The 13,637-nt window shown below is 38.1% G+C and overlaps 1 pseudogene; it reads left to right on the top strand.

Annotated features, from left to right (window-relative positions):
• Nucleotides 1–558: 558 nt before the first annotated feature.
• LOC149182894 (5.8S ribosomal RNA) lies at nt 559–706 on the top strand (annotated as a pseudogene).
• The last annotated feature ends 12,931 nt before the right edge of the window (nt 707–13,637 follow it).

Genomic DNA, 13,637 nt, shown 5'->3' with positions numbered 1-13,637 from the left:
ACATCTCATACCAAAATATTGTTTGGAGGATATGTTCCATGGATGGCCCTAGGTAATTATCTTTATTAGATGCCCATTTGAGATTGAGGAAATCCACACATAACCTTACTTCCCTGGAGTTCTTTCTAACTGAGACGAAATTCGAAACCCAAATGGAATGTCTAGCTTTAGCCTCCCCTTGTGAGCCAGTAGCCACATTTGATCTCTATTTCTTTCACCTTGTTTTCTTCCCTTCTTCCTTTCGGTCCCTAGCTTTGCGGAGAAAAGGGGGAATTGTTGTGGAATGGTGTTCGAGAAGGACTAAAAGCAGTGCGAGCTCTAGGTGTGACCACCCTAGTCCTTCTCGATTGTTGTTCCATGAATTTCCCCCTTTTTGCGAGGGCGTGGGGCTCGGGGAGATTGTTCTCTTTTCGAGCCTCCTCGTTTGAGGGGGGGGTAGGCACCTTTGTTTCTCTTTCTTTCATGATTTTTTCCTCCTTTTGTCCCTTAGCCTTACATTTGTTGTGGGGGGTGCCCTTATTCAGTGTTGTGGCCAGTTTTTCGGTAATACATGGAAATGACTCTCGGCAACGGATATCTCAGCTCTTGTTACGATGAAGAACGTAGCGAAATGTGATACTTAGTGTGAATTGTAGAATCCCATGAATCGTATTATGAGCATCCAACAACTTTCTCAATTCCTTTTGGATGAGGGGATCCAGTGTTGGATGAACTTTCCTTAGTTTGCGTTTGAAAGGTTTCACCCCTTCTTTTATGGGAATGACATGCTGGATAATACGAGTATCATATGTCTTTAAATAATCGTATGTCCATGCATACACATCATAGTATTGTTTGAACAAGTGGATTAATGATTGTTGTTCTTGTAGAGAGCAACATGTACCCAAGTTTACATACTTCGGATATTCTTGAGTTACTATATTGACTTGTTCATATGATAACTTCAAGCTCTGAGTCTTGGTATTGGTTGGTCCGTTGAATTGGTTTTGGAGGTCATATAATTTTTCTAGGGACACCACACCTTTAGGCATAGTGTTACTTTTCATTATATTAGATGCCTCCTGCAAATCCTTTTTGTGATCATCGTCTTCTATGGCAATGTCTTTGAACACATATGTACTAGCCATGAAATGCAATATCTATTGGTCGTCATTGAAAACGTGAAAATTTGTGATGTTTTCAAGCACAAATGGTTTATATATAATCTCAATTGAGAAACCATTTCTCGATGGCGACATCCTAGCGGATGCATTCAGTAATGCATCTGCTGCAACATTTCTAAGCCTGGGAACAGAAATAATATTAAAAGCTTTAAAATAATTAATCAAATGCCATACTCCTGCTGGTAGTTTTTAATATTTTGTGAAATATAGTGGATAGTATCCTGTACCTAATCAGTAAGCACCTCTGAGTCACTGATTACCTTAAGGAACTCTACCTTCAGATCGATAGCTTTCTTTGGTCCAAATATGAGTGCTTCATATTCGATAATATTATTTGTACACTTGAACTCCAACCAACAGGAAAGGATATACTTATTATTACATGGGTCTATAAGTAAGCAACTAGCTCCTGATCCATCATGTGTCTTTGAACCATCAAAGTTGTTTAGTCAATTTAGTGTTATCTAAATTGCTAGTATTAATTGTCAACCCGGGGCTCGTAAGCTGATGAAGTGAGGGTGTACTATATGTACTTAAGCAACCTCTTAGAGCTTTTTTATCGTTGGGGGTGTTGTTGTGGTTAATTTATCTTCCTAAAGTGGAGTGATGATTTATAAACAGATGAGTGATAGTGTGTGTGGAGTGAATTCTAAATGAGTGAGAGTGTGTGATTAGTGATTGCTAACTACTTGCTTGAAAGGAAATGCTTGAAAGAAATAAATAACTTGAAAATAACTTAAAAGCAAATAACCACTTCCAATGGGACTAGACACCATTCATGCTGCTGCAAGTAAAAGAAAAGAAAGTCACTTTTAAAACCAAAGATAATGATTATCTCTCCCTAACTCCCTACTTCAAACACATAGTGCTGTGTAAAGTATGATTAGGAAGTAGCTCAAGTTGAATTAGAAAAGTGATTAAAAATGAGAAAGATATACTTTAAAGACTAGTGATAACGTTTTGCTCTTTCTAACTCTCTACTTCTGCCATATGTACTATGCAAAGTATGATTAGAAAGTAGTGAAAAATTAGTCTAAAAAGCACTCAAAGCCAACTGCAAGTTAGTGGTATTCTGATCCTTAAAAGATAGCAATTTATGATAAAAGATCATTCATGTGTTAGCAAAACTTTGAGAAATAAGACTAAAAATCAGCTATAAGAACAAAGGCAGCAACTTGAACCTGTCAACTTCAAATATCATTAGTTTGTAAAGCAAATACACAAACATAAAAACAAATCCCGGGCTAAAAATCTGCAAGGAAACAATACTGATCAGCTTGAAAGAAAAGAAATCAAATAAATCAAACTATACATGTTTAAAGAAATGCTGATTGAGAAAATAAAGAAATGTTGAACATAAAATACTTTACAGAGGCTAACATGAATAGGGGCCCTCTACTCATTCAGCCACAAGAAGACTTAAGGAACTGAAAGCTTCAAAACAGCACTATTACTATTGCTCCATTTGCAGAAATATACAAAACAGAGTGCTAGAATAGCACTATATAAACAGAGTTTGCAAAAGCTCTTAAAATTATCACAAGTTCAGAAAGTACAGCCACTAAAAAGTAAAGTAAGCGTACGCAGACGCAGGTATATATAAGCATCTGAAGGATGGTCTACACGTACAGCTAATAACTAAAAAAACAACTAACTGTAATGCGTATTTAAGGTTCATTGACACATCATAAGGCTGCGTGGATGATCTGGAGGCTCTGTCGTCATGGGCAATGAATCCCATGTTGGATCATGTCCCCTACCACCTGCAAAACGCGGACAAGTCACCATTTGAGCTGACGTGACATAACAGCTTACAATCATCGTTGAGATGCCTTTATTTGACCATAACTTGACCAGTTTTGACCAGCGGTACGGATGGCATGGATGGTTGAACAAATGGCACAGGAACCTCGAGCACATTGATACCTAAGTGCCCATGTGGCTCATTTAGCAAACTGACACGTGGAACCTTGAGTTTAACAAAAAGGCTGCAGGATCGTCAGATGGCTGCGGGATCGCTGAATGGCTGCGGGATTGCCAGACAGCTGCGGGATTCCTGCAAGTAAGTCAAAATCTAAACAAACAGTCATCCATTAGCAAAACTTACTTGATCATGCTTAATGACACCTAATGTAATGATCTGGGTGGTTTTACAGTGAAAATGAGGCAAAAGTGAAGAAAAGATGAGGAAAAACTGAGGAAAATGGTAGACAAGTAGGTGTAGAGTAGAGGCTCTACATACCCCCACTACGAGGGTATTGCATGTCCTCATGCAATGAAAACACAACTCAATCCACCTGCTGGGATGCCTCTGCTAAGACATCCAATCTCCTCTTCTTCCTCTGTGTGGAAACATTAACTTTTGGTCTCTTGAACATGCATCTGAATTTCAAATTGATTAAGGCTCTGTTTAGCCTTCTACATTTCTTCTTGAGTCTGCTGTTTTTCTTCTGCCACATGCCCATGTGAAGCATGGTGTTATCTTGGATTGCTTTGGCAATATCAGCTTGTTGCTTCATTTCTTCATTTTTCTGCTTAATGTGGTGATTTAGCACCTCAAGTTCATAGATCTCTTGTTTGAGTATGTCTATTTGCTGCTCATGAGGTATGATATTACTTGGGCCAGCAGTGTTCTGCTCCAATGTTTCAAAATAGTTGTACACCTCTTGCTGAACTGGGTCAACAATTGGTGACTTCCTTGGACTGTGTTCATGCTCAATTTCAGTTTCAAACTCCGGCTGAAATGGACTGTCCTCCCTTGGAGGAGTAGCTGCATCACGTTGTGGACTATCCTCAAGGTCTGATTTTATAGCACCCTTCTCAGGTGTGCTTAGATCAATGAAAAGTGTCCTTGTGGCTCTCCCTTTATTCTGCAATCTGCTGCTCCTTCTTACATTGGTAACACTCTGTGTTTCTTTTTGTGCCTTTTTCCTTGGTTTCTGCACTTTTATTTCCTTAGAAAGGGCAGTTTTTGCATGGAGTTTGGCCAGCCTTTGTGCTAAGGGTTGACTATCTTCCTCATTAGAAGTCTCTGGAGTTTGATGAATTTCTTGAACTATGGATTTTCCCTTGTCTTGCTTTTGTTTCTTCTTATTTTCTTTTATCTTCTGGGCAGCTTCTTGGGCAAGTTCTGAGAGGGTTTGTGTGATAATCTCTTGAGCTATTGGATCACTGTCCACAGTAGGTTCAGGCTCCATCTCATGTTCAGACTGATGTATTTCAGTTTCCTCTTCAATCTGTCCTTGGACAGTTCCCTCTAAGATATCAGTTTCAGGGGTATCAGTATCCTCTTTTCTTTTTCTCCTACTTTTCCTAGGTACAGAGGTTTCTCCAGGTTCTTCAAAATGATTTCTTACAAGAAATTTCTCCCATGTGTCTCGTTTTGCTTTTAATTGTTCCTCCACTAACAACTTAACAAGACTATGATGACAGAGATATGCTTCAATGTTTTGTGGATTCCTTTGGGCCATGGAACACATTTTTCTAAGGCTTTGGAATAGAAAGTAGGGAAGATTTATATCATGTTCTCCTTGAAATTGCAGCATAATTTTACCATGATAAACGTATAATACCCCAAATCTCCCTTCACACGTGAAAAATTTTTGCACTAACAACAGTAAAATTTTCCATTCTTCCTTAACATGAGAGACAGGAATTCCTTTTGTGAAGACACTGGTATCCATACCTGGGTTTTTAAAAATCTGCTTCCATTGTTGACCTTGAACTGACCGGTTCTTAAACCACCTTTCACCGGTTTGTGGGAGAGATGTAGCTTGTGCTATGCTGCCCTCTGAGACTGCAAACGTTAAATCACCCACCTCCACTTGACTGTCTTTATCTCTGAATGACCTTGCAAAGGCTTTAGTAACCTCCTTGTGATAGCCTTTAAATTTCTTGATGCACTGTAGCCAGTTGGCTCTCTGCAATGCCTCCTTAACTTGAGGGTATGCTTCCAGGAATTTTGAACCTTCTGGTTCAGCCCTTAAAAGTTTCCCCATTGACTCCACGGCTTTTTGTTCTAAAACACGACTTCAATGGTGGCTTTACACAGTAATTTCTCGGCTCTGTTCTAGAATTTTGTGGAGAGGAGGTTGTATGGCTTCAACAATAGCCTTAGACACGGTGAATTCACGGCTTGAACACAGTGAAATGGTGGATTACAGCTTTAACACAGTGGAACGGTGGCTTGACAGTCGTAATACAACCGTAACATACGTTCACTGGTTATATGTATTCACTGTTTCTCAGAGTTAGCAGAGAGGAAAACAGAGTATGGTTTATGGAGACAGCGTAGTGAGTGGAACGAAATGAAGGAAATGAGAGAATGGAACAGCGTGAAGTGAAGTGTTATGAGCGTAGGAGGGTTTCAAAATAATGAATAGGAACGGCTAGATCCTTAGATTTCGGCGGTAGATTTACACATGGCTGCGGAATGAGGACTTAGAGAGTCGTAGTACATTAGGCTACGTCATTAGGGTACGAAAGCCTTAATGACAGAAGCAGCCGTAAATGATTTCCAAAATCGTGATAATCAAAGACTGATGGACTTAGGAGATATGCATGGTATATGGTCGCATGGTAGGGAAAATGGATAATCATTACAATTAGTGGCAAAAAGACATGACCCAGCAAACTTTGCGTAATGAAAATAACTGCAAGTTTAAGATTAAAACATACCTCAGATCCACGTTTGGTTTGCCTTCCAATGATTTGCCATTAACCCTTTGTTAACTCATTGCTATTACATGATTCTTTCCTCCTTGTTATTGGTGATTTCTGAACTGTGAAAAATTTCTCAAACAGACTGTGTTTCTTTGTGCAGGTGCAGAGGGGCTGCGGAAAGGCTAAACGGCTGCAGAATTGCCAAATAGCTGCGGGAACTGCAATAGTGTCCTCCAGCTGCACAAAATGACCTTAGTTGTCTGAAAAAAAACTTTTATTAATGAAATAAAATGGAATGAATGGATGAATGGGTGGAAAGCAGTGAGGTGAAGTGAGAATGGTTAGATGGAATGAGATGGTGAAATGGAATGGCGAAATGGCGAAATGAAATGAAAGAGAGAGAGAGAGATTTTTTTTTATTTTTTTTTTGGAAAACATGAGGTGTCAGGTGACCCTGATTTTCACCTCAGGTTTTCTGCATGAGACTTCCAATCAAAGATTGGTTTTCAGGCTCATACATTTATTATTTTTTCTTTTTTCTTTTTTTCTCTTTTTTTTTCTTTTTTTTTCTCTTTTTTTTTTTTTTTTTTTATTGAACTGAAATTGAAAGAAACAGAGATTAGGCTAATGGAGGAGAAGAATTCTTCTCCACCAGCCTTATTTCAGAATCGCCTTGGAACAACTTAACAAACTCCTCTTTTGAGAGTGGCTTGTGGTAAACTTTCAACCGGTGGCCATTCACAATAAAGGGAGTTTGAAGTTCATCAATAGTCTTCACTCTAACTGCTCCATTATTAAAGACTTCATCAATCTCATATGGCCCAAGCCAATGAGTTTGAAATTTTCCCTTGAAGTCCTTAAATTTGGAATCAAACAAGAGTGCCCAATCACCCTTTTGAAACTTCTTTTCTTTGATATGTCGATCATGCCATTTGATTCTTTGGTGCTGAACTAGATCGGTCCTTAGAATTGCATCTTGTCTCATTTCATCTAGTTCATTTAATTGGTCCATTCTGTGCTTCTGGGCTTCTGATAAGCTCATCCCCAATTGAACTGTTGTCTTGAAGGTCTTGATTTGGAACTCAATGGGGAACAGGACTTCCTTCCCATAAACAAGTTCATAGGGAGAATGTCCTGTGGTGTTCCTCCACGTAGTTCTATAGGCCCATAAGGCTTCAGGAAGCCTTTCTGCCCAATCTCTTCTATGAAGATGAACAGTCTTTGTGATGATGCTTTCAAGAACTTTATTTGTAGATTCTACTTGACCATTCGCTTGCGGATGGTATGGAGTAGATGTTCTATGCTTGATCTTATACTCCTCCATCAGCTTCTCCATCATCCTTGATGTAAATTGGCTCCCCTGATCTGTTACAATTTCTCTTGGGACACCAAAACGAGTGAAAATATCCTCAAAAAGAAATTGAACAACTGAATTTTCAATAGCAGAAGTCAATGCTTTAGCTTCTACCCACTTAGTAACATAATCAGTACAAACCAATATATATCTCTTTTGCTTGGATGGCGGATTAATTGGTCCAACAAAATCTAGAGCCCATTTCTCGAAGGGTTCGATGCATACCTGTGGTTGTAGTGGCATTTCATTTGAAAGAGTTGGTCTTCCAACTCTCTGACAACTGTCACACCTTCTTACATATTGCTTTGCATCCTTAAAGAGAGAAGGCCAATAATATCCTAAAGAAAGGATTTTATAGGCTGTCCTCTTATCAGCAAAGTGTCTGCCACAAGGTTCGTCATGACATGCCTTAAGGATGTCAGGCATTTCATCCTCCCGTACACATCTTCTGATCATAAAATCTGGCCCTGTCTTGAACAATTCATTAGAAATCCAAGAATAATGTGAACTCTCCTGAATGATTTTCCTTTTCTCATTAGGAAATAAATGTAAAGGTAACTTTCCAGTAACTAAATAATTAGCAATATCAGCATACCAAGGAGTTTTGGTAGTTACTGCAAACAAATACTCATCTGGAAATTTATCCTCTACAGGAGAATCCTCATTAGTGTTTTGAATTCTAGACAAGAAATCAGCTACTGTGTTCTGTTTACCTGGTCGATCTAACACAGTTATGTTGAATTCTTGTAAAAGCAAAAGCCATCTTGTAACTCTACCATTAGTGACTGGTTTATTCATGAGGTATCTAATGGCAGAGTGATTTTCATAGCCGGTTATATAATGTCTAAACTTGTTTATAGCATGAACAACGGCTAGAAATTCCTTTTCAGTAACAGTGTAATTTAACTCAGTAGGAGTCAAATTCTTACTTGTGTAATAAATGGCATAAGGGATCAAATCCTTTTGTCCCAAAACAGCTCCTAAAGCTGTATCTGAAGCATCAGTAGAAATGTGGAAAGGGAGTTTCCAATTTGGACCCCTTAGAATGGGTGCTTCAGATATTCTAGTCTTTAAAGCTTCAAAGGCAGATTGACATTCAGGATCCCACTTAAATTCACAATCTTTAGTAAGTAGTTTGAAAAGAGGGGATGCTATCTTAGTGAAGTTTTCAATAAATCTTCTGTAATAACCAGTAAACCCAAGAAAACTCCTAACATCTCTTTGGCAATTTGGAATGGGTAACTTAGAGATGACTTCGACTTTAGATCTATCAACTTTGATTCCATCTCCTGAAATATGATGTCCTAAAACAATCCCTTCAGTAAACATCATAAAACACTTTTCATGACTTAAAGAAAGATTTGTTTCCTTACATCTTACCAGTACTTTTTCTAAATTTGCCAAAGCTTCTTCAAATGTATTACCATAAACTGTGAAATCGTCCATGTATACCTCTACACAATCATGAATCAGATCTGAGAAGATTCCTAGTACAGCCCTTTGAAATGTAGCGGGTGCATTGCATAATCCAAAAGGGAGTACTCGGTAGGCAAAAGTTCCCCAAGGACAAGTAAAGGTGGTTTTGTCTTGATCTTCAGGTGCTACCTGAATCTGATTGTAACCACTAAAACCATCCAAGAATGAGAAATACTTTTTACCTGCTAAAGTGTCTAGTACCTGATCAATAAAAGGTAGAGGGAAATGATCCTTTAAGGTTGCCTTGTTCAATTCTCGATAATCAATGCAAACTCTCCATTTACCATTCTTTTTGGGCACTATAACCAAGGGAGAAACCCATTGGCTATCTGAAATGGGGTAAATGAAGTTTACCTTGAGCAATTTCTGAAGTTCTTCTTTCACAATTTCCCTAAGATTTGGATTCATCCGTCTTTGTGGCTGCCTAATAGGTCTGTTGTTTTCTTCAATATAAATGTGATGAATACAAGTCTTAGGGTCGATTCCTTTCATGTCAGTGTATTCCCATGCAAAGGCAGTGGAATGTTTTTGCAACAGTTTAGTTAATTCTTCTTGTTGTGGTCTTTCCAAGTTCTTGTTAATGTTCAATGTTTTTCCTGGAAAGATTTCAACTGTAGAACTACCAAACTCTTCCATTGAGAAGAGAGACATCTGTCTAGAGGAGAGATATTCAATGTCTGCATCTAACTGAAACTATGTAGAGTCATATTCTAAAGGTGTTTCAAAATTTTCTAATGTATTTAGAATTTGACTATCCTCACTAATCTCAGAGATGGTTAGAACAGGTTGAAGAGTATCCTCATCATTGACCCACTCATCTTCTCCTATTTCTGTTATTGCCTTTGCGGGAGGATACAAGTTGAATTTCTTGGTAGAATTACCATCTGATATATACATGTCTCCAGACCTACAACTTATGAAAGCATCAGCTGTGGCCAGCCAAGGTCTTCCTAAAATAAGAGGATGTCCTCCTAGATTGTTCTTGGGAGTTAAAATCATAAAATCAACTGGATACTCCCAAGATTCTAGTGAGACTGGAATATCTTCCAATACACCATCAGGTTTGATGATTGATCTATCTTCCAGTTGCAGCAAAGTAGGTGTAAAGAGAAGGTTAGGAAGCTTTAACTGATCCATGGTCTGTCTACTCATGATGTTGATAACGGCTCCTAAGTCAATCAAAGTATTTGGGATTTCAACCCCATTAATATGAGTTTTAACAATAGGGCTACCGGGATCCACATACTTTTGCATGCTAATCTTACCCATCATAATGTCTGCAATTTTTCCAACTAGATGTATCCTTTTGGTATCTCTGGTTTTCTTTCCTGTTTTTTTCAAACTCAACTCCTTTATTGTCTTGGCTAGGATGGGAATTTCCTTAATGGCTGTTAACAAGGGAATCTTGATACAGACATTTTTCAATTCATCTAGAAAGTCATAGTCAGGCAACCAAATTTGTTTTTCCACCCCCTTGTCAATTTGTAACCTTTCAGGGAAAGGAGGTGTAGTTAAAGATGTAGGTTGCTCAACTATGGGAGTTGATTCTTTTTCTTTTTCTTGAATACTTGGGTTTTGAAGGGATGCTTCAAAACCCTTATTGACTTTGAGAGATTCTTCCTCGAAAATGCTTGGTTGTTGAGCACTTGTAGAAGGTTGGTCTAGGATTCTACCTGATCTGAGTTGTACCTCATTGAGAGGAACAACCATATAGGTAGGGAATGGTTGTCCTTCCATGAGTGGTTGACCTTCCATCACATAAGCATTTTGAGGATTCCTATTATTGGGGTTTGGTTGAGGCTGAGAAGGAAGTTGATTTGGCCTCTGTTGAGATTGTAGCAAGAGTTGAGAATTTTGATTTTGTGGAGGAGGTTGTTGTTGTTGAGGGAATGGCAATGACAATTGTTGACCTTGATTTGGAAGTTGGGGAGCTTGCTGATTCTGAAAGGATTGAGGATATTGATAGAATTGGGCAAATCTCCCATAAGGATTTTGCATTTGCATGCTTTGCAACCATGCTTGGAAAGGATTTTGTGGTTGTGACCAAGGTTGTTGCCAAGGATTCCAATTTGGTGGGGGTTGGAAATTCATAGAGTTGTTAAACCCTTGATTTTGCTGCCCCTGCCAAGGTCTTCTTGCAACAAGACAAAGAGATTCAAGCGTGCTTGGATCTTCTTGAAAGACTGCTTTGAGCCCAGGGATTGAAGGACAATCCTTGGTCTCATGAGTTTCTGAGCAAATTACACAGGTTTCCACAACTTGTGCTTCCAAGGGACATTCCCTTAAAGCATGCTTCTTTCTACACTTCGGGCAAAAGATAGTCATAGCCTCGGCTTCTGCTTTTTGTTTATTTTGAATCTTAAGGGTATCAATTTGTTCACTAAGACTCCCTAAGATGTCAGTTTTAAATTCATCTAGCATATTACCGATTTCAGCCCTACTCACTGATCCTGTTGCAGATTTATTTGCCCTAAGGAGAGAAGGATCTCTAGGCCCTTTTTGAGTTTTTGATTTGCCCCTTGAGAGATGGATACAAAGTTTTGCTATATCATTGAGAGAAAGTTGAGAAATATCCCCTTTCCCCATCATGTTTAAGATATCTATCCATTCATCCCTAATGGCTTTTAATAAGAGGGCTTTTAAGGTCTCTTCATCCAAGGTACTCATTTTTGCTCTTTTTAAGTTATATTGAAATCTCTCAAGTAAATCTTCTAAGCTCTGATCTTCTTTTTGCATCATTTTAAAAACCTCGTCCTTGTGATTAGTAGGCATACAATAGTCCAAATACCTATCCAAAAAGGTTTGTTTCATTTCATCCCAAGTCCTAATGGATTGAGTAAGTAACCCCATGAACCATTTCAAAGCTTGATCTTTTAATGTTGATGGGAACAGTTTGAGTTTCTGAGTATCATCCAGATAGTCATAGGTTCGACACACAACTTCAAATTCAAACAAGAATTTTTCAGGGTCCTCAGTTCTTAACCCATGAAAATTTGGGAGGACGGATGGTGATATGTTTTTCATGGTGGCTCGGGAATCCTCATTAACAATGGGAAACCCAAATGAATTATCCCCATCTCTATTTCCTCCAATGGGACCTCTACCTCCTCCATTATTATTGTTATTTCCTCCTCCTCCTCTTCCTCTACCTCTACCACCTCCTTCTTCCTCTGCCATGATGATTCTCCTAGGGATTTCAAAATCTTCTGGTTCTTCTACAAAGGGTGAATGAGAAGAGATTTCTCCTTCTTCTTCAGGTGAGTCTATTTCCTCAATTACAATTGGTTTTCTTGTAGGAGAAAGAGAAGAGTCTCTTCCTGGTTCAAACTCAATAGAAGGTGTAGGAGAGTCAACTCTTGGCTCTTGAATTTCAGGAATTCTAGGACTAGGAGTTTCGGTTGGAGATAAGGGAGGTGTCTCTTGTCTATCTCTTGAAGCAGATGGACTTGTAAAAATTGAACTTCGAGCTCTAGCTAAAAACCTTCCCCTAGAATCTCTAGCTCTATGCATGTCATTTTTTATTTTATCTTCAAGTCAAGTTAAATAGTTCTTTTTCTGATCTTCCAGGTCACTCTAGGTGCAAGAAGAGAGCATACTCAAGAAACTATTAAATCAATAACTTTCTCCTTTCTGATCCTCCAGATCACTTCAGAGTGCAAGAGGAGAGCATACTTAGATAGGCTATTAATTTCTTTTCTTGAAATTTTATGTTTTTTTTTCTCTAAGAATATGGCTACTTAATTTCACTTCCCCGGCAACGTCGCCAAAATGTTTAGTCAATTTAGTGTTATCTAAATTGCTAGTATTAATTGTCAACCCGGGGCTCGTAAGCTGATGAAGTGAGGGTGTATTATATGTACTTAAGCAACCTCTTAGAGATTTTTTATCGTTGGGGGTGTTGTTGTGGTTAATTTATCTTCCTAAAGTGGAGTGATGATTTATAAACAGATGAGTGATAGTGTGTGTGGAGTGAATTCTAAATGAGTGAGAGTGTGTGATTAGTGATTGCTAACTACTTGCTTGAAAGGAAATGCTTGAAAGAAATAAATAACTTGAAAATAACTTAAAAGCAAATAACCACTTCCAATGGCACTAGACACCATTCATGCTGCTGCAAGTAAAAGAAAAGAAAGTCACTTTTAAAACCAAAGATAATGATTATCTCTCCCTAACTCCCTACTTCAAACACATAGTGTTGTGTAAAGTATGATTAGGAAGTAGCTCAAGTTGAATTAGAAAAGTGATTAAAAATAAGAAAGATATACTTTAAAGACTAGTGATAACGTTTTGCTCTTTCTAACTCTCTACTTCTGCCATATGTACTATGCAAAGTATGATTAGAAAGTAGTGAAAAATTAGTCTAAAAAGCACTCAAAGCCAACTGCAAGTTAGTGGTATTCTGATCCTTAAAAGATAGCAATTTATGATAAAAGATCATTCATGTGTTAGCAGAACTTTGAGAAATAAGACTAAAAATCAGCTATAAGAACAAAGGCAGCAACTTGAACCTGTCAACTTCAAATACCATTAGTTTGTAAAGCAAATACACAAACATAAAAACAAATCCCGGGCTAAAAATCTGCAAGGAAACAATACTGATCAGCTTGAAAGAAAAGAAATCAAATAAATCAAACTATACATGTTTAAAGAAATGCTGATTGAGAAAATAAAGAAATGCTGAACATAAAATACTTTACAGAGTCTAACATGAATAGGGGCCCTCTACTCATTCAGCCACAAGAAGACTTAAGGAACTGAAAGCTTCAAAACAACACTATTACTATTGCTCCATTTGCATAAATATACAAAACAGAGTGCTAGAATAGCACTATATAAACAGAGTTTGCAAAAGCTCTTAAAATTATCACAAGTTCAGAAAGTACAGCCACTAAAAAGTAAAGTAAGCGTACGCAGACGCAGGTATATATAAGCATCTGAAGGATGGTCTACACGTACAGCTAATAACTAAAAAAAACAACTAA

The sequence above is a fragment of the Pinus tabuliformis genome, chromosome 3_2 (assembly GCF_031772625.1).
Source record: "Pinus tabuliformis cultivar Carrire ecotype Pingquan chromosome 3_2, CPIR1, whole genome shotgun sequence".
Taxonomy (NCBI): domain Eukaryota; kingdom Viridiplantae; phylum Streptophyta; class Pinopsida; order Pinales; family Pinaceae; genus Pinus; species Pinus tabuliformis.
This window is presented reverse-complemented; position numbering and strand designations above follow the sequence as displayed.